This window comes from Stenella coeruleoalba (genome assembly GCF_951394435.1).
Source record: "Stenella coeruleoalba genome assembly, chromosome: 17".
NCBI classification, from domain to species: Eukaryota; Metazoa; Chordata; class Mammalia; order Artiodactyla; family Delphinidae; genus Stenella; species Stenella coeruleoalba.
In genome coordinates, this window is record NC_137163.1 from 4502219 (window position 1) to 4528727 (window position 26509).

At 44.6% G+C, this 26509-nt stretch overlaps 1 protein-coding gene across 5 annotated transcripts in view; it reads left to right on the forward strand.

The window, feature by feature from the left end:
- FAM135B (family with sequence similarity 135 member B) overlaps positions 1–26509 on the forward strand; it is a 278477-nt gene that overhangs the window by 55662 nt on the left and 196306 nt on the right. The window contains exons 1-3 of one of the 5 annotated variants that reach the window (XM_079901952.1): positions 13306–13348; positions 15715–15810; positions 20368–20480. The exons of 2 other annotated variants lie outside the window; for them this stretch is intronic. The gene's annotated coding sequence lies outside the window, so the exon portion shown is untranslated. Of the gene's footprint in view, positions 1–13305; positions 13349–15714; positions 15811–20367; positions 20481–26509 lie in introns of those variants that run through there. 2 more of the 5 variants (XM_079901950.1, XM_079901951.1) reach the window with 2 other exon arrangements.

The following is a 26509-nucleotide window of genomic DNA, read 5'->3' on the forward strand; positions in this document are numbered from 1 at the left end:
GCCACCTTTCTGTCTCTCAGCTGCAGTCACATTGAACCTTCCTGAGCTTTTCTTCCTCCTTTTTAATCTGTAGACTATGGTCATCTCTACTTTCAAAGGTAGATTGGTGTGGATGAAATAAGATATTGTGGGGCTTCCCTGGTGGCGCAGTGGTTGCGAGTCCGCCTGCCGATGCAGGGGACGCAGGTTCGTGCCCCGGTCCGGGAAGATCCCACATGCCGCGGAGCGGCTGGGCCCGTGAGCCACGGCCGCTGAGCCTGCGCGTCCGGAGCCTGTGCTCCGCAACAGTGAGAGGCCCGTGTACTGCAAAAAAAAAAAAAAAAAAAAAAGAAATTGTGGATTGTATTATGATAGAATTCCCATTGTATTTATGATGTTTATGCCTACAAAATGATCATTCCTTTTTCAAATAGCATTACTTTCTTCTGTTTAAATGCAATTCATATCTCAGCCTTCCTCCAGGTCAGCCCCAGTCCCTTTATGGCCCTTCAGATCAGGTCAGTTTCCCTAGCGTGGTCGTCTCTGTGGCCTGCGCTTGTCTTTTACTCCACTTAATACCGTTGAGTGAATTAATCTTTTGTGTGAAGAGTAGTTGAATGCCTTTCTTACCCAGGAGACTGTAAACTCTTGTTCATCATATATCCGTAATGCTCGGCACATATCCAATACACAGGTAATAACTCTGTCCTGTGGGTAAACTGGGGCCTCCTGTGACCTCAATTTATTTACAGTAAATGTATTAGATGATTGTTGAAAAGAAATGACAATGGGCAATACCAACAACAAAATGGAAGAAATTGAAATATGAGAAAACCTCCCCAAAGAAAACAAAGATGGGTGTGTGGAAGGGGGTTCCCTCTTGAAGGATAGGGAATCCCCTTTAAAACAATCATTTTCTCTCTGTTCATCTCAGCCATCTCCACGCAAACAGTGACTGTCTCCCAGGAACTTTCTCTCTGATTCCTAGTTCCCTTCCCTGAACCATCCATACACCCAACCCAAGTAGTTTTTGCCTTCTCTGGCCTCCCTCCCCAGCTTCTGTCCTCTGTTATATGTCTTCTCCACTTCCCTATTTCTTCCTGGGATTGGTTCAGATTTAGCTCAATAAATCAGATCTCAGGAGAAGACTCAGCAGGCAAGGCTCTTTCACCCTCGGCAGGTGCAGGAAACCTTGGGAAGGAGACTCAGAGGCTGCTGCCGTTACTGAACTCAGGTCTGGTTGCTTGCTCCTTGCTCGAAAATCAATACCCGAGAGAGAGGCAGGCGTTGGTACAAAGGAAAGTTGCTTTTAATTAGAATGCTGGCAATCTGGGGTGACGGTGGATGGTGGACTCAGATGAAGGTTTTGTTTGGCCACGAAAGGGAAAAAGGGAAGTGCTCTCAGTTAGTTATTGAGATAAGGGGTCAGAGTTGTCGCCGTCCCCCAATGTGTGCAGGCCTGTCGATTTTTTGTGATCTTTCCTTAGATGCTATCTTGTTCACACAGTTTGTTCCACGAGGTTACTGAAGGGGAAGCCAGGGAAGAGATCTGGTCATCTGTTACTTATTCTTCGTCTCTACGTTTCGATCTATGGAAAGAACCAACAGGTTAGGCAAGGTATTGTGCGATCAAAAGATTTGAAAGGGGTGCTTGGGCTGGAGATGAGTAGAGCATGGGGGTGCCTGGTTTAAGGTTAGTGACAAGACCAAAGGGGTCTCCTGCAGAGAGTTCTTTCCTGACAAAAGCTGCTCACACAGACACTTTAGTAAGAACGTGTTCTGTTGAGTATTGACCTTCAGAACAGTTCCCCAGCACCCTACCCTTGCCTTTCGTTGTCTTCATAGAACATGGATATCACCTGACATTATATTTCTTTGTTGTTATTTTGGTTATTGTCACTGTCTCTTGCCAACAAGAGGGTTCCACGCTCCGTGTGTCATTTGTGTCCACTGTTCTATTTTTAGAGCCTAGAGCAATCCTGGCCCGTAGTCAGTGTTCAGTTAATACTTGCTGAATGAATTGATACAATGAGTGAGAGCTGTGAAAATGAAGATGTCTTGGATTGACCAATTAACAGCTTTATTTATGTGAGTTCTGCCTTCCAGGTTTGATGTGAGATTTTTAGAAGATCACACAATGTCTCTGTTTTTTTTAAAACATTTATTTATTTTAAATTTATTTATTTTTGGCTGCATTGGGTCTTCGTTGCTGTGTGCGGCCTTTCTCTAGTTGCAGCGAGCTGGGGCTACTCTTCATAGCAGGGGGTGGGCTTCTCATTTCGGTGGCTTCTCTTGTTGCGGAGCACGGGCTCTAGGTGCACAGGCTTCAGTAGTTGTGGCACGCGGGCTCAGTAGTTGTGACTCGCGGGCTCTAGAGCGCAGGCTCAGTAGTTGTGGCGCAAGGGCTTAGTTGCTCCGCGGCATATGGGATTTTCCTGGACCAGGGCTTGAACCCGTGTCCCCTGCATTGGCAGGTGGATTCTTAACCACTGTGCCACCAGGAAAGTCCTGTTTGTTTTTTGTTGCTTTTTATTTCCTATTTTTATTCCTTAAGAGTGAAAGGCCTAGACATTTAAGTGCATCCCATGTAGTACTGACTCAGTGAATTCAATTGGTATTTCCTGGCTCCTTTTTGGAGAACTTCTTTGGAACCAGTATGACCTGGTAAGATAAATAAATAAATAAATAAAAGTTATTTGTGTCAGATAAACTAGTTTTCAAATTGTGTCTCATCACGTATTCTGGAACAGTAGTTTCCTTGTTTATTGTTTGGGGTTAACATGGTCTCCTTCACTCACGTGATGAGAAACGAGGCTTTTACTTTCCCGAATTCTGGCAGATCCTGGACTTTATTTCTCCACCTCATACCACACCACAAACACGCGGTTCTGTATAGACATAGGACCTCGTGGGGTTGTTACCGTCCACTTAATGCAAGCCTTAGAAAGAGTCCTGACTCATCATCAGGAGAAGCTGCCCTCTGGCTATAATCCGCTAACTTAATTAAAGGCAAACCATCGTCAAGGTAAACCATGAGATGCAGGCATGTTCTCCTGAGAACCATTGCCTAGTTCTTTGTGATCTGTCAGTGGCAATGCATGAAAATCGATCCATTTCCCAAACTCCATTGCTGTTGTTTTCTCATCAAATTATAGACCCAGCTACAGTGCATCTGCCCTTCCCTCTGGGAGTGGGAACTCGCTTGCACAGCAAGCTCTTTGACACAATATGGTTTGCTTGGAATTCATTACTCCAGGGACTTGGTGAATTGAAGATCTATTACTTTTTACATTTTGCTTTCTGTGGAGTGCCTGGCATAAAGTTCTGGCTACCCTCCAGAATCATTTTGATTGTTTTTGTCTCTCTCTTTCTCTCTCTCCACACACACACACACACACACACACACACACACACACACACACACACATCCTTTTTAATTTTAGTTCTTTAGCTTTGTTTTCTTTTTTCCTTTATGTTTGGTGGTGGAGATGAGGTGGAGATAATATAATAGAAAGATATATCAATTCTAGGTCCGAAAGATAGCACCTGAGTCCCAGCTACATACAATCATTGCTATTTTAAAACCCGTTGAAAAGGGATGATAAATAGCATCTACGTGAGGGATGTTGTATGTGTCTGGCTCATGGTAGGTGCTCAGTAAATCTGTGTCGAACAAATGAAATATTAAACACAGAAACACACACACACACACAGTGTGACCTATAAAGAGATGTTCAACTGTCAACAGTTACAATTTCCATCTTCTTCTTCACATTAAACCCGATTATTTAAAAGTGAGAAACCCTAGACTAAGACTAAAAACTGTTGGATTCTAGTCATGCTACACTAGCGAAGGTATTGGTGTAGATATTGAGTAAAGCAGCAAACAAAATTCTTGCTCTCATAGGGTACACTTGCTAGCGGGGGCAGAGAACAAAAAAAAATAAGCCAATAGTGTGTCAGGCTGTGCTCAGTGCAATGTGTTAAGTTCTTTGCATAGTAATAATGGTGATGGATAATAGCTGAAGACTCCCAGTCGAGTCTGAATCCAACCAAATGCCCCCATTCAAAGTGTCCGTGTCCCACTTCTTCCCAATTAAATGGTCTAAGGTTCACATGAGAGATTTGGTGAGTGTGTGACTTCAACATTCCTTGCAATTGTGCAAGCTGTATGAATAAAATGTAGTTCTGAGTTTCAGTGGTATCTGCTCTGTGGCTACAAGTAATAAGAGCTTCTTTTAAGGCTACCGCAGAAGCATTCTTGTTCTCTGATCAGAGTTGAGCTGATCCGACAATTTGAAGCCTGCATCTTGTTATTTTCTTCCTGCTGTTTGTGCAGTGCAGTGAGAAGTGTCCATCCCACTCAGTGGCCTTGTAGTTACCGTTAACATTGTAACCCGGTTTAGCAGCTACTTGGCACTTGATGGAATAGGAACTTTCTCCAGAGAAGGCACAGGCAACAAATGAATTCATTGTTGTACCACTTCTTGCCATGGATTCAGGATCCCAGTTTTCATTGATAAGGAATTCAGTACAACATTCAGATCTAAAGACATAAATAAACCAGTCTTTGAATCCTGTCTTCGAGGATGTGCTTCCTTGTAGCACTTCTGGTACCAAGCAAAGTAGTCCTCAAAGCCCAATCAGAAAAACAGAATCAAGAGTAGCTATTTCAGGGCTTCCCTGGTGGCGCAGTGGTTGAGAGTCCGCCTGCCGATGCAGGGGACGCGGGTTCGTGCCCCGGTCCGGGAGGATCCTGCATGCCGCGGAGCAGCTGGGCCCATGAGCTATGGCCGCTGAGCCTGCGGGTCCAGAGCCTGTGCTCCGCAACGGGAGACGCTGCAACAGTGAGAGGCCCGCGTACCGCAAAAAAAAAAAAAAAAAAAAAAGAGTAGCTATTTCAAACAGAGGATATTTAATATAAGGAATTGATTATATAAGTATGGGAAGGCTGACAGAGCAAGAAGGGGACATTGAGATGACTTCACAATTAATGATGAATAATTATGATTATTAATGATTATTAATGACTCAGTGATCAGTACTGCTGTAAGAAGAAGCAGTGATTGCTAAGGCTGAGGAACTGAAAGGAATAATTGGAGTCCCCAGAATTTAATAACTCAGATCTCTAGGGGAAGCTTCATGCAGCCAGTGCTCAGACCTCTAAGAGGGGCCTTTGCAAAGCTATTGCGTGGTCACCTGGGGAGGGCTGTCTGCAGGTGATATTTTGACTGACAGGGAAACATAATCCATTTTTGTTGGTGACAGCTTTGAAAAGTTGAGGCTAGGAGTGTCAGGCGGAACTGATGTCGGAAGTAGAGCTGTGCCCTGTTGCTAGGACTGCATAGACGGGGACTGAAAGGATGAAAGAAGTCCTTTTTGATGCATTCTTATTCTCTCTCTGGTACCTTCCATGAGCAGCAGTTAACAGGAAGTCCGCCTGCTAGTGAGTGTCGTAGTGTGGTTTGCAGAGTCCCAGCTCCAGAATCAAAGAGCATAAAGAGGTGGGCTTGGAGCTGTGTGACGAAAGGTAAATAACCCCAGTAGAGCCACGGAGAGGCTAAATTCAAACCTGCCATTCCAGGGTCTCTGCTGAGTACTGGCAACTAGATACAGCCGTTACATTGTAATAAGGATCCTCATGGGAGTTAATAACGATAATTTCTGTTTATTGAAGTTTCTTATGTGCATGTCCTTATCTACCCAATCTTATTTGTGGAGTATTGCCCTTTTGATTTCATCTCCTTCCTTCTCCAACTTGAGTCAATCTTATCAACTCTTGCTAATACTTACCTGTTGAGTATCCTGACAATTCATTTCTCCTTCTTTTCCCCTCAAGTACAACATGGTTTCAGCTTTGCACCATTTTTTGCTTCTGTTTCTAAAGGACTTACCTGATCTCCTTCCTTCCCCGTGCCTTCTTTTAATCCTTCCTTCATATTGATGGCAGATAACCATTCTTCTAAATTTAAAAAAAATGTATCGTTCTTCCAGCTACATGGCTCACCATGGCACACAGGATAAATCCAAACCTCCTGCACATTCACGCACAAAGCCATTGATGATCTAGCTTAGTTTATTCTTAGTGCCCATGCTTTCATGCCTCCTTGCTACTATTCATGTTCTCACCGCTACCTGTAATTCTGTTGCTAACTCTTGCACATCTGTGCATAATCTCCTTACACATCAAGGCTTTTTACAATTGTTACCTCCTCTGTGAAGCCCTTTACTATCTCATTTTTAGTTTCCAAGTCAACGTGTGTGTGTGTGTGTTTCATCAGAAAACTATTGGTATCTCCATTGCACTTATTTTATTATCGTTCAATTTTAGGCATAGACTTTAGGGCTTGAGAGTCTGAAAGTTAAATTGAAGGTCTGACACCTAAATCTTAGGTGAATTTATCCAAGTGACTTAACTTCTTTGAATCTCAACTGCTGTATCTGAAAAGTGAACTAACTCTACAGCCAACCTCATAGAGTCGTTAGTTAAATTGATGCTACTACGTCATTAATTTCCTACCACGATGCTTAGCACTTAGTGAACTTTTTAACAACTATCAGTTATTTTATTTGACTTGAGTAGAGCCTGTCACCCTCTTCCCACCCCACTAGACTCTAAGCTCCTTGAAGTCAGGAGCAAGTCCATGATCATCATTATATTTCCACAGATCATAGAAAAATGTCTGGCACACAGCACATAATAAGTACACACATAGTTTCAGGAGTTGTCCTGCCTTCCCTATGATTGGTATACTTTGTGGCCCATGCCATTCCTTGGGAGGCGGTGTAGGTAGAGCACAATAATGCTACCTGGAAAGGAGTTAGGATTAAATTAGCGAGCAGTGGTGAAGCATCTAGGGGAGTCCCTGGCACATAGAGAGCTTGAACCAAGACAAGTTACCCCATCCACAGAATCTGGAGGATCTCTTGATGACCTCCACTCAAAGGGAAGCCCCAAAATGCTCCTTCTCCCAAGATGAAGTCCTCCTCTAGGGTTGTGTGGGTTTGTGTGAAACATTTCCTTTAGGATTGAACGTGAGCCTGGTGTACTGAGGTGACAGAGTAGTGGGATGAGCTTGGGATCAGGCAGGCCTTGGTTCACCCTTGATGGCCCCATAGTTACTTAACCCTCAGACTTCTTTCATTGTTCTGTGTGCTGTAGATTTCCCGTATACAGATCACACAGGGCCATTATGGGATGCTGATTGATCACTCGTGTGAGGGTACTTTGTAATCTGGATGAATACCATCTTTGCGTCTGCCCTCAACAAAGATTTCCATGGATACAAGCACTGGAACATTTGCCTGGTAAAGCTCACCATGGATAAATGAAGACCTTCAGATAGGCAGGAAATAATCTAATTTCCGTGAAAGTTAATTGAGATCTGTGTTTTCTAAAGGCTAATGGCCTGGTGAGAGATGTCCTGAGGCAAGCTCATGTGATGGCCCACTTGTTTTCTCAGGTACCAATTATCAAGCAGAAGTCACATCTGTCACTGTTAACCTGTTTGCACAGTGACCTCTCCCGCCCACCCACAAAGTCTCCGTGGCAAATATAGGGGAAGAAAATGATCCCATTAAAAGATGTAAGATGCTAATGAGTAAAATGCAGCCCCCAGGAAGCTTGGTTTGAGTCACTGCTACGTTTCGTCAAGTCGCAGGGGCTACTGCTTGCCTGTCAGGCTAGGCATACGCCCAAGGGAGTGAAGCCCTGGCCTCCATGCTCAGAGGGCTGGCCTTTTCCTGGGGAGTGGGCAGAAGATTTGAAACCAAAATCTCAATGCATATTACGAGCCACAGTTCCATATAAAGTAGGTATGAAGTGAGGATAGGCCATCGTTTAGGACAGCTGATGCTATTTCAGTGTCTTTCAGGATTCCTAACTGCCCAAGGTAAGATGTAAATCCCATATCATAGACTCATAGAAGGAAACAAACAGTCCACCCACTCTTTACCCATGGCACACTTTCTGCTGTTTTATTTATTGCCTTCATACCTCTTAATCAGGATTCAAAATTACATTATTCTCCCTCTCCACGCCCCCGCCCCCCGCAACACAATACAGGTCGAGGCAACTTCTTGATACCTAGATCAATAAATGAGAACTTTGGGGGAGGCTATGAGGATAGGGTGCATTTTATAAGGTTTAAAAAGACCCAGATGCGGGAGTTCCCTGGTAGACTAGTGGTTAGGATTCCAGGCTTTCACTGCCACAGCCTGGGTTCAATCCCTGGTCAGGGAACTGAGATCCTGCAAGCCACACAGTGTGGCCAAAAAAAAAAAAAAAAAAAAAAGACACAGATGCAATAGTTTCAATGGTCATTTATACAATGTAAACTAATTATCTCACACAAAGTGATGATAATCTATGGTGAATATTTAACAGCGAGTCTAAGAAAGCTGGTAACTTGTTTAGGTCAGTTCTAGAACTATGCCTGGAAACTAGTATGTGTTTACTAATATTCTGAATAATGAATGAATGAATGAATGATTGTACTAAGTTCCCAGGCTCCTGTAGCTGGTCTTTTCAAATACTTTGTTCCCCCCAAATATAAACTTTCCTAAGACTAATATCTTTGTGAGATTAAAAACTTTCCAACCAGTTAAAAGGAGATGAGAGGCTATTGGTAGAAGTTGGAACTTGCTTGCAAAACAAGCTAAGGCAGTTGGACCTTATTCTGCCTTATGTGTCATCCCATATGCCAAGGTTAATCTTCAGTACTCAGCGGTCCCGGAGGCAAAGGGAAGGAGGTATCCATGCCCTTGAGCATATGCGCAGACACCTTAGGAAACACATTACTAAATGTTATTCTCACCAACTATATGAAGTAGGTTCTTACCTTCATTTTATAGAACAAGAGACTAAGACGTAGAAAGGTTAAGGATTTTCCCGGGATTGCATAGCCCTTAAATAATGTCACCAGCTTGTTTAATGCCAAGACAGGTTCCTACCATTCTCACACTGTTTAAAAAGTCACATTCTATAAATAATTGACAAGGACCTACTATATAGCACAGGGAACTCTATTCAAACAGTCTGCAATAACCTATATAGGAAAAGAATCTGAAAAAGAATAGATATATGTATATGCATAACTGAATCACTTTGCTGTACACCTGAAACTAACACATCGTTGTAAATCAACTATACTCCAATATAAAATAAAAATTAAATTTAAAAAGTCACATTCTAATCAGGTCTGATGGCCAAATCAGTCTGAATCCAATATGCCCACCTGTGTGGACATACTATGTAAGTACTTTCTGTTCAAGGTGGACACATGGTTACCAAGTTTGCATGTGGAGACCATTGTGATTTTCCAACCTGCTCATACCAGAGCGCCCTTTCCATCATGCCCATATTAGCCTGACATGTTTATGTTACAGACAACCTTGCCCAGAGGTAAGCCCAGGGGTGCTCCTTTGCTTTTCCAACCTCCACTGTGTTCATAGAATTGTTTATGAGACCAAGATTAACCCCCAGTACCTCACTCTTTGATTTCACGAAAAGCTGCTTGATGTGATGGGCATACAGGCCAGATGGCCATGTGCATTTCGAAGAAAGCTGTACTCAGGACATGGTGGTCACTGGCAAAACCAGCGGGTACTTTGACCTCTGATGTCCCACTCAAATAAATACCTTTCGACAAATATTTCTGTAGAGGAAGACACTTCTCCACATTGCATTGCCATCACACTAACAACACACATAACATAAAAAAACAGTGCAGGAGCGTTTTGCAGAGAAATGGAAGAAATGCCCATCTAAGTGTGATCTTTTCACCAAGTCAGATACATGGGTCCTACTGTGTTATGCCCAGTGAACTCTTCTTGTGAATATAGGATCTCCCATCATTTTATCACCAAGGACGTGGCTGTGTTCGATGATTGCCCTCTCCAATGCCCAATTGTCATGTCTAAGATAAGCATAGATTAAATACTCCCTGTGTATCAGATTGCAGAGGGGAAGGAGACCAGCCCCACCGCTTTAGTGACTCTGTTATTACAAAGTGGGGTACACCAGCCCTCCCGGTCCATTAGGGTGTGCAGATCGTCACATACGGTGTAGTCCGAAGGCCAGGAGTTGCAGGTGTTATAAAGCTGAAACAGCCCTGGTCAACACGGCAGTGCTGACAAGGTAGTTTTGCAATATCTGCTGAATCCAGACCCCAGCCTTCAGCTAGACACTGGGGTAGCTCACTTCAATTCCATTGGGGAATCAGATATGAAGTCTCCCCTACAATTTTTAAACAAAGGGGCCGCGTGACTAAAACTGTGGTTTAGAAAAATAATGTTGAGAAGTAGAGGCAGTTTCTGACCTTCGAATATGCGCTTTGATTCATGTGTGTGGATTTATTTAGAAACGTTTGTCTTGGACCTAATTCTCAGAGCAAGTTGAGACGGGGTGAGATGATGTCATTGAAAATACACAAAAACTTTTCAGAACTCTTATGCCTAAGCTATTTATAGATACTGTTACTACATTAGCTAATTAATATTTACTATAATAATGTTAGTAGTGCATTTTAGCAAATAATTTAATACCGGCACAGCTGTATTTGAATAAGTAGTGATACTACTGTAAAGCAGCACTGTGAGATGAAGATGACACCCGAAGCTTCCCAAGCGGTGGGGAGGCATCAGTGGGACGCCGAACCTGGAGCCTGGAGGGAGAGCAGGGACCGTACTGGGAGGAGCCTGTGATCCGTGGCAGGGGTGATGGGGCTGCTCAGGGCTTATCCTGGAGCTGAGAGGTTTCCAGTCTGACTGGATCCCCTGCTTGGTAATAATGCAATAGCGGCCTAACCCCCACCTACTAACCAAGCACATTTCACATTAACGCTGAGAACCAGGCTTGGTTGGTATCTCCAGTTCACCTACAGTTAACAGGTTCAGAGATGATTAACTTCCCAACTGCTAAGGCAGTGTCCTAAGATGACAGTAGACAAGAAATGTCATAGCCATATCGGGGGGAGCTTTGAATGTCATTTTCCAAAGAAACCGTATCACGGAGTCACACGGGCACCTTTCCGATGCTATGACCAGGTGAGGTGGGCAAGAGCACTGAAGTGTGGGGTTTGGCGTCTGCCTCCTGTAATTGGATCCTACTCTTCTGCTTCTTCTGCTTCTTACTAGGTGCTGGGCCAATGCATTGCTTTATAAACTCTAGGTTCTTCATCGACAAAATGGAAACACTTACATCTACCTTGACTTTGGAAAGCCTAGAGCAGAATCATGGGCAGGGCAGATACTCAATAGATGTCACTTTTTCCTTTTCTTTTTCTTTTTTTTTTTTCCACTTTCCTGATTATCCTCCCTTCCAAAGAAAATGAAGGGTCAGAATTGAGAAAATCCAAGGGCTGCAGAAACAACGTTAGATTGATATTTACACAGCAATTGAGTTTTTTCCTTGGGTAAGAAAAATTATACATTTGCTTCTAAAATATGAAGAGTGGCAATTATGATTCATGCACACATGATTCATAGAGAAAGCTGGAGCTAGAAAACAGCTAAACTAATAATATTTCGTCCTTGTGACTAAAGCTTGTCTAAGCTTAGAACGCGGACCCAGAGTTAGAGCGAAGAATCCCAAGGGCAGTTTGCTGATGCTTTGAGTTAGTCACTGGGACACGGAACAGGAAAGATTGCTGTTTTCTCATAGCCCACCTCCCCAAAGTGGGTGCATTTGTTGTGTGCAGCTGTTCCCTTCTCTTCACCCACTGAGTTTCCAAGCATGATTGATTTCTGCTAACAGTGCCCAAAGCCAGGCTTCGTCTTCTCTGTTGTGGATTATTGCAACAGCTCCTAACAGGTACCCCGACTAGTTATATCTCCCCCTCTTCAGCAAACCTATTCTCTCTCCTCTTACTGAAGTGAATTCTTAAAGCGTCGGTCAACCGTGTGGCTGAGAAGAGAGCTCATAGACTTGGGCGTCTGTCATCTTCTCACCATGCAGCCCTCAGCCATTAAACAGTCTCTTTGATGAGGTTGAAATGTGTATAAAATAGCTTACACTGCTCCTGAAATACAATAGATCATCAGTCAATTTTGTTTGCCCTTCAGTGCCTTTGTATTGCCGGAAAAATCAGACCTAATTTTATCATGATCTTCAAGGCCCTCCACATGTGTCGTCCACCCTTCGCTGTCGAGATACTACTCACTACTCTCCTGCCTCCTGCCTCACTGTTCTGATTTTGTATTTTCCCCATAAAAGTCTTCCACGAACTGATGCTTGAATGGATTCCAGTCCTTTGTCTTTCCTTCCGTGTTGCAAGAAAATCAAGGTCTCGTGGGGCTCCTTCACCCCCAACGAGGTGAAGCAGATAACTCAAGTGAACACCACAGATCTCTCCTGCCGTGTGTAGTTCAGTGTGCATTCATCAAGACTGTACCATGTGCTCACGCGCTTAGATATTATCATGGTAGCTGCGGGTCTGAATCAGATGGTCACCTTAAGGACTTTACATCCTAATAGGAGAAGAGAAGGCAAAGCTAATCTACACCTACCTGTATACCAAGGAGAATGAGAAAAGTTCCAAGAATGGTTGGGCGGTACGGGTTGAATGAGTCAGGGAGCACGTCTGTTCTAGAGGATGTGACCAAAGACTTCAAGGAAGACATGATATGAGAGACAGTTGCTGAAGAACAGGGGTAGTTTCAGCAGGCAGCTTGGGGTGGTGGGGACCACACAGGCTTTGGATCCAGAGCGAGGGGCTTTGAATACCAGCCCCGCTCCTTACCAGCAATTCCCTGTACCTGAAAAGCTCTTTCACGTAATCTTTTTAAGATCTGTTCCTTTGTTATCATTCACGTCTGTGTTCAGATGTCATGTCCTATGAATCCTTCTCTGAACACTTTCTAAAGGAACTTTTGACCCTTTTGCCCAAGGCAATTGCTCTTCATATCAGATGCTGTTGGTGTCTAATTCTGCCCTCTGTTGCGCCCAGTTCTTTTAGGTGTGTACCTCTCTGAAACATGATTTAGGAGAGAAGAATCCTACCTCCAGAGCCAGAGATGCTCCTGCTTGGCGTTAGTCCATTTTGTTAGTCCCCTTCTCTCCCCAGTGGCCGGTTCAGGGAAGGACGTGTGACTCAGTCCTAGACAGCAAGGCGTGGGGCATCGTGGAGACCTCTGGGAAGGATTGGTTTTTCCTTCCCAAGAGAGGCAGTCTCAGGAGCCGTCTCTCCTCCTTCATATGTTGTGTCAATAGGTGGAATAACTGCAGCCACCTTGCAAACGTAAAGGGCTCCGGTCTTGGATAAAACTGTAACCTGAAAGCCACAGAATGAAAAGATGGGAGGAGTCTGAGAACCTCACGACAGCAGGGACCCAGGGCACGACGTCATCCTCCTCTGAATCTTAAGTTATGGTGTGTGTGTTTGGGGGGAGGGGGGTGGGGGGTGTAAATACATTTGTTCCGTGTCTGTATTGTTTAAGTCAGAGGTAGGAAATCTGTTATGATTTGTAAGCCTGTGACCTGTTACAAATATTCCATACCGCAATCGCAGCCTGAAAGCAGCCGTAAGAATATGTAAACACATGGGTATGACTGTGCTTCGATAAAACTCTTTCACAAGAACAGACACCAGGACAGGCCCGTGGGCCAACGCTGGTTTAAGCGAAGCCATTGAATCAGGATGATCTGTTTCTTTCAGGTGGAGCCATGCCCATGAATGCATTTTCTCTTTCTTCACCCTGACTCATTTCCTTAAATGCCATCTTACTGGAAACCAATTATTTACTTGTTTGGTAATTCAGTCTCTCGGTCACTAGAAGACAAAGTTCTGTTGTGACAGGGATGTGTTTTCTCTTGTTCAGTGCGTGGCACAGAAGAGGAGTTCCATGAGTGTGTGAGGGAGTGTGCAAACGAGCGGATGAATTTGGGCAAGCTTATCCATCTCTTTGAGTTTCAGTTTGAGTTTGACTTCCCCGCTTTTCAAAGGTGAATGATAATAATAGCTGGAGGTGAATATATGTCCTGGTGGACACTGGTTTTCTCCATGCGACTCCATAAAGCAGCCCCCTCCCCCTTTCACTCTCAAAAGCATCCTGAACTGGATAATAAGTTATTTATTATTATTAATTTTTTTGGCCGCACTGCATGGTATGCGGGACCTTAGTTCTCCAACCAGGGATCGAACCCTGCAGTGGAAGCACAGAGTCTTAACCACTGGACCTCCAGGGAAGTCCCTTATTTTATCTTATTTTGTTGGATAATACATTATATGTTTCCTTTAATGTTAGTAACTGTTTATAGAGCCTTGCTCTGTGTGGGGCATAGTGTTAAGCTCATTTTATATATTATTTTATCTATTCCCTTAGGAAATCTTGTGAGACGGCTGCTCTCATCCCCATTTTAGAGGTGAAGAACCTGAGGCTGGGAGAGGTGGAATAATGTGTTCAGGGACACACAGCCGATGGCAGAGCTGAAGTGTCTGACTCCAAAGAACATGACCGTAACCATTATACTCTGGTAGATTTTATTCCCAAAGATGCCTGTAACCCTTTGCGAGGTGACCTCACCCCTCCCATGGAGAGGCAGGACCTCTTTCTCCTCCCTTTATATCTGGGCCAGTCCTCCCACCTGGCTTGACAAATAGGGTGTGGTTGAAGTGCTGCCCTTTGTTTTCCAAGCCTGGGTCTTAAGAGATCTGCAGCTTCCACCCTCCCCTTCCAGAATGTTTCCTCTTGGAGACCAGCACCAACTTGAACTCTGACTGCCCCGCAGGACAGAGGGGCCAGGCTCTATTTTGCATGCTCCAGCCACAACTGAGAACTCCCAGGCTGACTGTGGGCTCATACAGCTGAGATCTGATCAAATTTCCGATCCACAGAATTGGGAGCCAAGAAAACTGTTTTTGCTTTAAGTCAGTGAGTTCCAGGGTTATTTTGTTATGCGTCAGTGGGTATCCAAGACACAGACAGATGTCTTTGCGGTGTTCATCCGAGCATGGGAAGTGGTGTGTGTCGAGTGTCTGAGTGTGTGTGGCCCATAGGTGATCAGTAAGTAGTGATATCAGTACAGATGGAATGGGAGACCACAGGAGCCCAGTAAGGTGCATGGGGCGGGCAAGGTGGGCTGCAGAGATATTGAAGGGGTTAAATGCAGTAGTAAAAATGTGCACTGAACTTGCCATCTCTGTAAACTTTCCTCTCTAGAAAGTGCTCCCTTAGCTGGAATTTCATACTTTGGGTGCAGTGGGTATGACGCTTCAGTTATACTCCATCAATAAGTTCCAGAGATCTGCTGTAGTTCATAATACGGTATTGTGCACTTACAAATTTGTTAAGATGATAGATCTCACGTTAAGTGTCTTTTACCACAATTAAAAAAAAATGCACAGAGTAAGTCACAAAGTACAAGGGAAAAAATTAAAATAACTGGGCACAGTGGGAGGACTCTTGCTTCTAAACCCCACAAAGCTGGGGCCTAAGACACGGTTTTCCCCTTTGCTTGCTCACGTCCTGGAACTTTATCTTCCCAGGTCTCAGTTGGCGCCATTGTCCTTTATGGTGGTTGGGGAGGATTTCTGAAAGGGGCCTTTCAGATGTTAAAAAAAAATCCAGCTCTAATAGTTAAAGCACTGCAGAGCAGATTTTGTCGCATGTCAGGACAGCTGCTTTGATCTCTCTGGGCTGGATGCCACCTCTGTGTCTGCTGTCCTCCTTGTAAGCGGGGGTTTTTACCAGGCTTTCTGCAAAAAACCACAATCATGATATGGGATTTGCCAACAGTCATCAACAGAAAGCGGCCCTGATGCAAGTTCTAGAAAGGAACTAGAGAGGAGGAGCTGAAAGCACATGGACATTTCAGAAAAGTAGTTGGAGTTGGTGAGTCTTCTCTTTTTTTTTTTGTCATCAACAAATTGCTGTTTTCCTCCTTTAGCTGCCAAAAAAGGTGCAGTTAATACAGAGTTCATCAGACAGGGCTTGTGCGCGCTCAGATGCTGCTACACTTTTCTCGAATAACGGTGGCAGCCACAAGGAGAGCAGGAATAATGATGATGATAGCACAAGTCAATTCAGGAGAGATCTATTGACTACCCATAAAGAGGCCACCCAAGTTTTCTAGGACATGAAACCAAGGCGTGAATAAGGCATAGTCCTGTCCTTGTGTTACTCATAGACTGTAGTGGAAACAGATAGAAAATGAATTACTGTGCAGTGAAGAGAGTGAAAACACAGAAGGTACAAATGGTACCAGGCTAATGAACTTTGCCTGAGGAAGTCTTCCCTGACCTCCAAGACTAGCCCTGATGCTCCCTGTTTTAAAGCTCCGTGTGCTTTTCATTCATAGCGTTTACGACAGTTGGAAATTGCATTCGAGAGCAGTGCACCAGAGTCCCACCTTAACAACATAAGTACTGGAAGGACAGGGTGTATGTGTTTTTTCTTTCTTTTTTTTTTTTTTTGCGGTACGCGGGCCTCTCACTGTTGTGGCCTCTCCCGTTGCGGAGCACAGGCTCCGGACGCGCAGGCTCAGCGGCCATGGCTCACGGGCCCAGCCGCTCCGCGGCACGTGGGATCTTCCCGGACCGGGGCACGAACCCGCGTCCCCTGCATCGGCAGGCGGACTCGCAACCGCTGCGCCACCAGGGAAGCCCAGGGCGTATGTCTTCTGATTCACCATGGAATCCTTTGTACCTGGGCCAGTGACGCCTACACAGTAGCACTCGGGGACAGTTTGTTGAATGAAATAAGGAAGTATAAGATCAGGGAAGACTTCTGAGGGAAAGAGAGATATATACATATATATTTTGCGGTACACGGGCCTCTCACTGCTGTGGCCTCTCCCGCTGCAGAGCACAGGCTCTGGACGCGCAGGCCCAGCGGCCACGGCTCACGGGCCCAGCCACTCCGCGGCATGCGGGACCCTCCTGGACCGGGGCACGAACCAGCGTTCTCTGCATCGGCAGGCGGACTCCCAACCACTGGGCCACCAGGGAAGCCCAGAAAGACATATTTGAATTAGGTTTTGAAGGATGAGTAGAAGTCTGCATCCGTAACAGCAGGAACAAAAATAAATCTAAAAATATTGACAGTTTAAAAGGAAAGTGTAACCTCATTAGCTTTGTTATGGCATCAGCAGGGATCCCTACTAAGACTCCCTAACATCTGAATCTTTAAGGAGGTAGGTTTATGGTGGAAAGGGCCTGGCATAAAGTTATTAAGATTGATGGTTCTAAGCCCGGGTTCCACCACTGTTTAGCCTCTCAGGCCCCAGTTAACACATCTTCAAATTGAGAAGATTCTGTTCTCTTAGATCAGGTGAGATAATATCGGTGGATTCTTTGCCATTTACAGATGACCCTCTGCCTATGTGTGACTGCAATTTTATGATTCTTCGATAGCATAAAATATGATGCAATGGCCTAGACACTGAAATAGATCTCTGCCTCAGTTCCTTTGATTGTAAATGGACAAATCACAGTTGTTTACAGCAAGAGACAGCCTTATGTCTGGACCTCCCATGCTGCAAGGCCATCATTTCCTTAGTCAATGACAAGCTGAGGTAGTTTGGGATGGAACGTTTAGCACTGTAGTCCACCAGCCCGGTTTGTGAATCTCAGGCCCTCTACTGCCCAATTGTGTAAGACAGACGTATTACTTAGTCAGCTGGAGCCTCTTGTTTCCTCATTTAAAAAAATGGGATAATCGTGCGCAATTTCCTCGGTTCTTGTTAATTTGCTTCATAATTTATTTATTTACATTCAACAATGTATCAGTATTATTTCAGGGATAAATTGGATTATCAACTAATATATGCACAGCATTTATCCCAGAGCTTGTTGCATTGTGGATGAACAATGGCGATTCATTATGATGGTGATGCCATTATTAGTAATCAAGAGATGGACAAAGTGTGAGAGTTACAAAGAGAGAGAAAACTTTGAGGAGGTTGCATGTGGCATCCATGGGCCCAGGAGTGCTCTGGACAGGTCGATGAGACAGGAATTCTAAGCAAATAGAACAATCGGGGTCAACACCAGGTGCAGAAACACATAGGGTGATTTTGGGATGAGGAGAGGGGTTATGAAAGGTGCATCAAGGTAATGTAAATTGAAATATGGGAAGTTATCAGGGGATGATATAAAGCCTCCTTAAACACTCTACATTCTGTAGCTAGATTGACATTGCTGTGTCACAGAATATGTAAAAGTCCAGTTTTAGTAGAGACTGCTACATTGTCTTCTATGCCGTGGAATACATTAAAGTAATAGCATTGCTGAGGCTCAGTTACTCACTGCAGGCGTTTATTGTGCCAGTGGATTGTTGCAGTGGAAGTTTCCCAATGTAGTTCTCACATCTTCTTTGTGAAGGTAGATGTTATAATCTTGTCGTCCAGGTCAAGGCTCAGAAAATTTAACTTCTGTCTTTGATCTGTGTTTTTGTTTCAGGATAAAACATAGGACTTTTGAAAAAATCAAGTTAAAAGGCATATTGCAACCTATTAGTGCCATGGAAGAAAAGTTAAAAATAATGATGGAAATAATATATGTTTGTATAATCTCAATGGATTTTCCCAAACTCAAAAATCCAGTTTAACCAGCACCAATATCAAGAAACAGAACATCATATACACTCCCCCAAATCCCCCTTGTGCTTTTTTTGTTACTGCTGGCAAAAGGGTAGATACTATCCTGACTTCCGACACCGTAGGTTATTAGTTTTTTTTTTTATTGGAGTATAATTGCTTTACAATGGTGTGTTAGTTTCTGCTTTACAACAAAATGAATCAGTTATAGGGTTATTAGTTTTGATTGTTTTTGAGCTTTATAGGAATAGGATCAGACAGTATGTATTCTTTTGCATTTGGTTTCTTTTGTTCAAACCTGATTATGCAGTTCATCCATACTGCTGCCTATAGTAGTGTTTACCATTTAGTGTCCAAAGTATAAACATACTTCAGGGCTTCCCTGGTGGCGCAGTGGTTGAGAGTCCGCCTGCCGATGAAGGGGACACGCTTTCGTGCCCCGGTCCGGGAAGATCCCACATGCCGCGGAGCGGCTGGGCCCGTGAGCCATGGCTGCTGAGCCTGCGCGTCCGGAGCCTGTGCTCCGCAACGGGAGAGGCCGCAGCAGTGAGAGTTCTGCGTACTGCATAAAAAAACAAAAAACAACAAAAAAAACAACTTCAGTTAATTTACCCATTCTACTAAGATTTGTGTAATTTCCAGTATTGGAGTATTACAAGAATGATAAGAACATTCTTACACATGCCTTTTAGTGTGTGTGCATCTCTGTTTAGTATATCACTAGAATTACATCGCTATGTTATAGGGTAATTTCCAGTATTGGAGTATTACAAGAATGATAAGAACATTCTTACGCATGCCTCTTAGTGTGTGTGCGTCTCTGTTTAGTATATCACTAGAATTACATAGCTATGTTATAGGGTAATTTCCAGTATTGGAGTATTACAAGAATGATAAGAACATTCTTACGCATGCCTCTTAGTGTGTGTGCGTCTCTGTTTAGTATATCACTAGAGTTACGTAGCTATGTTATAGGGTAATTTCCAGTATTGGAGTATTACAAGAATGATAAGAACATTCTTACGCATGCCTCTTAGTGTGTGTGCGTCTCTGTTTAGTATCTCACTAGAATTACGTAGCTATGTTATAGGGTAATTTCCAGTATTGGAGTATTACAAGAATGATAAGAACATTCTTACGCATGCCTCTTAGTGTGTGTGCGTCTCTGTTTAGTATGTCACTAGAATTACGTGGCTATGTTACAGGGTATGTGCACATTTAGTTTTAGTAAATATTGCTACATAGTTTTCCAAAGTGGTCATATCAGTTTACACTTACTCCAGCTGTACATAAAAATTTCGTTTATTTCACGTTCTCTTACAGTTGGCATTGTCTGCCTTTTTCGTTTTGGCCATCTGGTCAGTGTGAACTAATATTATAATTTTAATTTGTGTTTGTAAGATTGTAAATGAAGTTAAACACCTTTCCATTTGATTACTGGCCTTTTGGCACAGTGTTTAGATGTATAATTTGAGGCGTATATTCCTTGTGTGCTGTGCTTACCAAACTGTACCGAAATTCTTCAGTTCCTGTAAACTCTTTGATGCCACGAACTAAGCCTTCTTCCTTTGTGTGGCTTCAGCACCAAGGACAGTGTCTGTCAAAGGGTCCGCTCTAAGGCGTGAAGCCAGAATGGGAAAGCCAAGGCAGGCGGATGCTAATCCTGTGTTCTGACCCTCTAAAGAGGGTGAATAAGGCTTAGTTGACCCTTCTGTCTCCCTTGCATGAGAGCCATTCCAAATGGAATGCTCAGTTAAGCCAATGAGTGGAGTCCTTCTGAACCACGGGCATTCTAATATGGCCCCTGCAGAGAGCACACCTGCAAGGGATACAACCGCCTTCCCTCTCCACAGGTTTATGAACACAAGAGTGGGCTCTGTCTCAGCTCCCTCCACAACCACATCTCATTTATGTGGAGCCTGTTCAGAGTGATGTTTGATCCTCCAGTTACCCTGGATGCTTCCAAGTAAGTGCTTGTGGCTGAAATATGGTGCCTAAAAGTATGTGTGTTGGGATCCAGTTCCACTTTTCATTTACTCTATTCGTGCTTTGGTCAAGTTACTTGCCTTCTGTGAGTCCTTTTCAAGCTTTATATTGGATTCATCTCCCCCACCTCCAAGGTCATTGTAAGGATCCAATAGTCCATGTGTCTGAAATATTTGGGAAGACTGCTGGCAGTGATGGATCACTCACTCAATGACAGATCTTGTTATTAACGGTAATACTTGGAGTGTGTAATTTTGAGATTTAGGAAAAGGTAATGATGACCACGTGTTTGGCTCAGCATGGCTTTGGGATGCATTTGTGTGGGACATGTTTTGAAGTAAGAGACAAATCAGTGGAGTAAACTGTGGCTAACTGAGCATTGCAAAGATTACATGATGTCAGTGCGTAATAAGTATACTTTGAAAAGCTACCTGAGAAGTAATATTCATAAAATGCAATGTGATATATGGCTCAGAAAATGTCAAGGGAAGGAAGAGGAGGTTGCCTAGAAGGCTGGAGTGAGAGTTGAGGCTAAGAAAGTACCTTTAAGTGAGATCAGAGAGGGCCTTGAGTCCTATGCCAAGACGTGGACTTTAGTCTCCGGACATCGAGAAGCCAGTGGAGATGTTTGATAAAGGAGTAAGTAGTTAAAGCCATTTCTCAGGGGATGGGCCTAAGGGGAGCTGAGGGATTAGAGTACGTTACTGTATCACTGTCTTTCATTCTTCGACTCCAGAGAATAAAGGATGCCCCTTGAGACAATGTCCTCTTAATTGACTCTTTGTACTAATTAACTGCCTCTTGACCTTCTATCTTCAGCCACTTAAATCACTGATGATCTCCCGCAAAGGCATCTTCAGCTTTGCACTTTGGGAAGCTTCTTGGGCAATGAAAGGGGCTCTGGCATGAATTAGAGACCTGTCCCAGCCCCATTTCTGCTGCTACCTTGCTGTGTCCTGGGGTGTCTTTTTAACCTCCCATGGTTTCAGTTCCAAACTCTATATTGAGAGAGCTGGCCTGGCCATTTCCCCACTGGGCAAAGATTCTGTGATTAAATCCTTTGTCATTGTCACCACAGATAGCTAAACTGTAGAGCATCACAGGAAGGTCAGGGTCAGCTCAACACCATGGGAAGGAAACTGCTACCTGCTGCACACCTGCTCTGGATAAGATACTGTGTGAGGCCCTTAACTCATGGTGACATAGCTCTCGCCAACTCAGGTTTACAAGAAATGTAGCTCTTTTTCTGCAGTTGAACCTCATTTCTATTCTAATCTCCAGGTCATAAATAACGACCATAGAATCCGGAATCTCTCCTCACTCTTCTGTGAGGTCGAAGCCAAGTTCTTGGGCTTGCAGAAAGCCACAGTATTGGAGGTGGTGATTGAGGTTGGGAGATCGGATATTTAGTCCTTGGTTATTACCTGCCCTCACCAGCATCTTTTGAGTTTTATATCTTCCCATAAGATACTTAGTCATTAACCTCTCAGCCCTTACCCCAGGGCTTCCTTCCACGTCTGTCTCCATGAAGTCTTTAAGGTCCTTTTTTCTTTTAATTTTAAATTTTTAAATTATTTTTTAAAATTAATTAATTTATTTTTGGCTGCGTTGGGTCTTCGTTGCTGTGTGCGGTCTTTCTCTAGTTGCGGTGAGCGGGGGCTACTCTTCATTGCGGTTCGCGGGCTTCTCATTGCGGTGGCATCTCTCGTGTGAAGCACGGGCTCTTGGCGTGCGAGCTTCAGTAGTTGTGGCACGTGAGCTCAGTAGTTGTGGCTCGTGAGCTCTAGAGCGCAGGTTCAGTAGTTGTGGCGCACGGGCTTAGTTGCTCCGCGGCATGTGGGATCTTCGTGGACCAGGGCTTGGACCCGTGTGCCCTGCATTGGCAGGTGGATTCTTAACCACTCCGCCACCAGGAGAGTCCTTAAGGTCCTTTTGATAGGACGCCAATCAGTGCCTGGGAAACTCTGAGAACTTGCTGTGTCCCTGACTCGACCCAGGGACGAGGAGGTACAGGTGTGCTCTGCACAGAGGTTCCTCCAAGTCATCGGGAGATTCATTCTCTCTTTAGAATAGGGTCACCCAGCCAAGTTGGAGGGTAGGGAACAGCATGGGGCCTCTTAAAGGGAATGCACCATCTTTGCTTTCTCTTCAACTCTCTCTCAAGTTGCCCTGTTCCAACCAAATTGTAAGTAGTTCTAGTTTGGAGAGGGCGAAGAATAGATCACAGTATAATGTTCTAAAGCTATTATTCAGGCTGAAATTCCTAGACTCTTGAAACTCCAAAATATTTGCTCTCAAATTGCAGTCTTTCCCATTACATTCAAAAGTCTGCTTTGAAACTTAAAATCAAGGACCGACTTTTCTCTTTCTATGTCTGCAATTCGAATATGCCATCTCTCTTCTGGGGGTGGGGAATGCAGGATGCTCAGTGGCCCCGAATGGAAGATAGTTCAGGGACAGCAGTCTGCATGGAAGAGAACAGCTGTTTATATTTCAGAGTTTTATCCCATTCATATTATTTCCTGTAATTATCACTACCACCCATTGTGTGAGGCCATGCAGGCCCATTATGGTTTTGATTTTATAGAAGAAGAAACCAAGGATTAGTGGGTAGGTGACTTGTCACAGGTCACTTACCCTTATAAAGACCCCAAAATCCTCTGTTTTCATTTCTTAGGTGAAAACTGAATGAACTATCTCAGGTGTTAATGAGCTTCCCATTTTGTGGGGTCTGTGTGTGTGTGTGTGTGGTGGGTGTGCACGGGGACACTCAGGTACGTACGCGTGTGTGTGTCTATATACATGTGCGCCTGTGTGTGTGTGTGCGCACACTGGCACAAGGAATTTTAAGTAGACTGAATTATTAAATGATCACAGCAGTTCCTCAGTATTTTAAAGTCCCCATCTGTAGACACATTTCTCAGGTTGTAGAACTTTGGATTCTTAATGTTCCAGCTCTTGGAACTAAAGCCAGCATGGGAGGTGGGGTGTCGGGAGGTGAGGGTTGTTGGCTTAGCCCAGGTGAAGAGGGAGGTGAAAAACGCTTGTCACCTCCTCTCCAGATTTCCTCTGTCTGTTTTACTGAGTCATCTCACAAGCTCACAAATGCATGAGGAGGGCCAGGTCATGGGCTTTGCTGAACAGCACCAATGGCCTGTCAAACTGTGAGCTAAGTATAGAAGTGGTTGAAAGAATTGTGCTTTTCTGCCAGCCCCTCTCTTCCAACACAGAAATGAGCAGCTTGCAGATTTATGTTGAAATTGTCAGCACAGTGTTCAAGAGAAAATTGTCTTTGCCATTCTTTCTTTATTCTATTTATCATTTATCAGAGTAGTGACACACTAGAACGCTAGACGAGAAAAGACTTCATCCTTGTTCCCCCAGTTGAGGCTGTGGTGTTTTTTGAGAAAAATGAATAATTTAAAGCAGACAAATGCTTGAGGTGCTTCCAAGATCTGGAAGAAAGATGTCCTAGATTACAGGATAGGATGCCCCTTCAGGTGTGTCATAAAAACTACTTAGGGGAGGGCTTCCCTGGTGGCGCAGTGGTTGGGAGTCCACCTGACGATGCAGGGGACACGGGTTCGTGCCCCGGTCTGGGAGGATCCCACCTGCCGCGGAGCGGCTGGGCCCGTGAGCCATGGCTGCTGAGCCTGCGCGTCCGGAGCCTGTGCTCCGCAGTGGGAGAGGCCACAACGGTGAGAGGCCTGTGTACCACAAAAAAAAAAAAAAAAAAAAAAAAAACTTAGGGGACTTCCCTGGTGGCACAGCATTTAAGAATCCGCCTGAATCCGCCTGAGCCTGAATAATAGCTTTAGAACATTATACTGTGATCTATTCTTCGCCCTCTCCAAACTAGAACTACTTACAATTTGGTTGGAACAGGGCAACTTGAGAGAGAGTTGAAGAGAAAGCAAAGATGGTGCATTCCCTTTAAGAGGCCCCATGCTGTTCCCTACCCTCCAACTTGGCTGGGTGACCCTATTCTAAAGAGAGAATGAATCTCCCGATGACTTGGAGGAACCTCTGTGCAGAGCGCACCTGTACCTCCTCGTCCCTGGGTCGAGTCAGGGACACAGCAAGTTCTCAGAGTTTCCCAGGCACTGATTGGCGTCCTATCAAAAGGACCTTAAGGACTCTCCTGGTGGCGGAGTGGTTAAGAATCCACCTGCCAATGCAGGGCACACGGGTCCAAGCCCTGGTCCACGAAGATCCCACATGCCGCGGAGCAACTAAGCCCGTGCGCCACAACTACTGAACCTGCGCTCCAGAGCTCACGAGCCACAACTACTGAGCTCACGTGCCACAACTACTGAAGCTCGCACGCCAAGAGCCCGTGCTTCACACGAGAGATGCCACCGCAATGAGAAGCCCGCGAACCGCAATGAAGAGTAGCCCCCGCTCACCGCAACTAGAGAAAGACCGCGCACAGCAACGAAGACCCAACGCAGCCAAAAATAAATAAATAAATTAAAAAAAATTTTTTTTAAAAAAAGAATACTTAGGACTTGGGAGTTCCTGGGTAGTCCAGTGGTTAGGACTCTGTGCTTTCACTTCCGTGGCCCAAGTTCAATCCCTGGTCAGGGGACTAACATCCCGCGAGCTGTGCAGCACGGCCAAAAAAAAAAAAAAAAAAAAGAATACTTAGGAATTAACCAGAAGATGGGAGGGAGGCAAGAGGGAACAGATGAACAGAGACTTGGAAGTATGAACAGATGGTGAGATGGAGGAAACCTAAGCTGGGAAGTATCAACAAGGCAGGAAAGACAAGGGTGGTGGTGGGGGAAGAAGATACACACACAGGAGAGAAACTCTTCATCAATGTGATTCAAAACCTGTCCATTGCCCAAGAGCTTTGTGTCTTCCATTTTGCTTTGTGCTCCGGGAAGACGAGAGGCTGTGAGAACAAAATAAAAAGATATGGACTTGTAACACTTTCAAAGTAAAAGGGACACAGTTGGGGTCAACCATCCATGGAGAAGGCTCAATAGGTCCCATTGACCGGACCTCCCTGCTGTGTTAGACATTGTCTGTCGTAGCCTAGCTGGTCTGGAAAGCAAAACTAGAGACAAAGGCTTGTCTGCACACAGAATTAGGGAGTGTGATTCTAAGTTGCAAGAGGGAAACAAAGCAAGGAAGGAGAGAAAGCCAATGCAGGTGATACCCAGGTGCCACATCTACCCTTGCCGGATGCATACTTCCAGAGGTGCTATAGAGCAGCGTTTGAGAAGCAGCACGAATTGTATCTCTGATGCCCATCCTGGGTGACAGGAAAGAGGAAATTATTTATCCATTGTTCCTGTCTGCTCGTGGTCAAGGCTTGTTCCACAGCAAATTAACTCCCCTGCACTTTCAGACTGGACGTGCGTGGGGCTAAAGTAGGTGGGAGGAGAGAGGTGTGGTGTAAGAATCAGGCAAGATGAGATCAGATTCCACATACATGAAGGCGATTGGAGTCCAGATAGAACTGGTCAACCCTGAGATGATTGGGCTCAGAGCTGGATGAGGCCAGGAGGGTCTGAAGTAGCGCATAGGAAGCATCTGATATACACACTGTAGTAGTTATCTTCGCTGTGAAATAAAAGAGCTCAAAGGTTAGCAGCTTAAAACAACAAACGTTTGTTATCTCCCAGTGCCTGTGGGTCAAGCCTGTGGGTGTGGCTTAGCTGGGTGGTCTAGCCCAGGTCTCTCACCAGGATGCCATGAAGGTGTTGCCTGGGGCTGCAGTTCTTCTAAGGATGGTTCCCTTCCAGATTCACTCAGAGGGTAATTGGCAGGATTTGGGTCCCACAGGCTGTTGGCTGAGAGCATCCCAAGTCCCTTTACACTGGCCCTCTCTGTGGGGCACTTACAGCACTGCGGCCGGCTTTATCCCACAGAACAGGAGAGGGCAGGCAGAGTGGAGCCAGGTTCTTTGTAGACTTGGGAGAGGATTTTACACAAGGACATAGGTACCAGGAGATGGGTCACTGGGGCCACCTTAGAGGCTGCCTGCCACACAAACTCTAT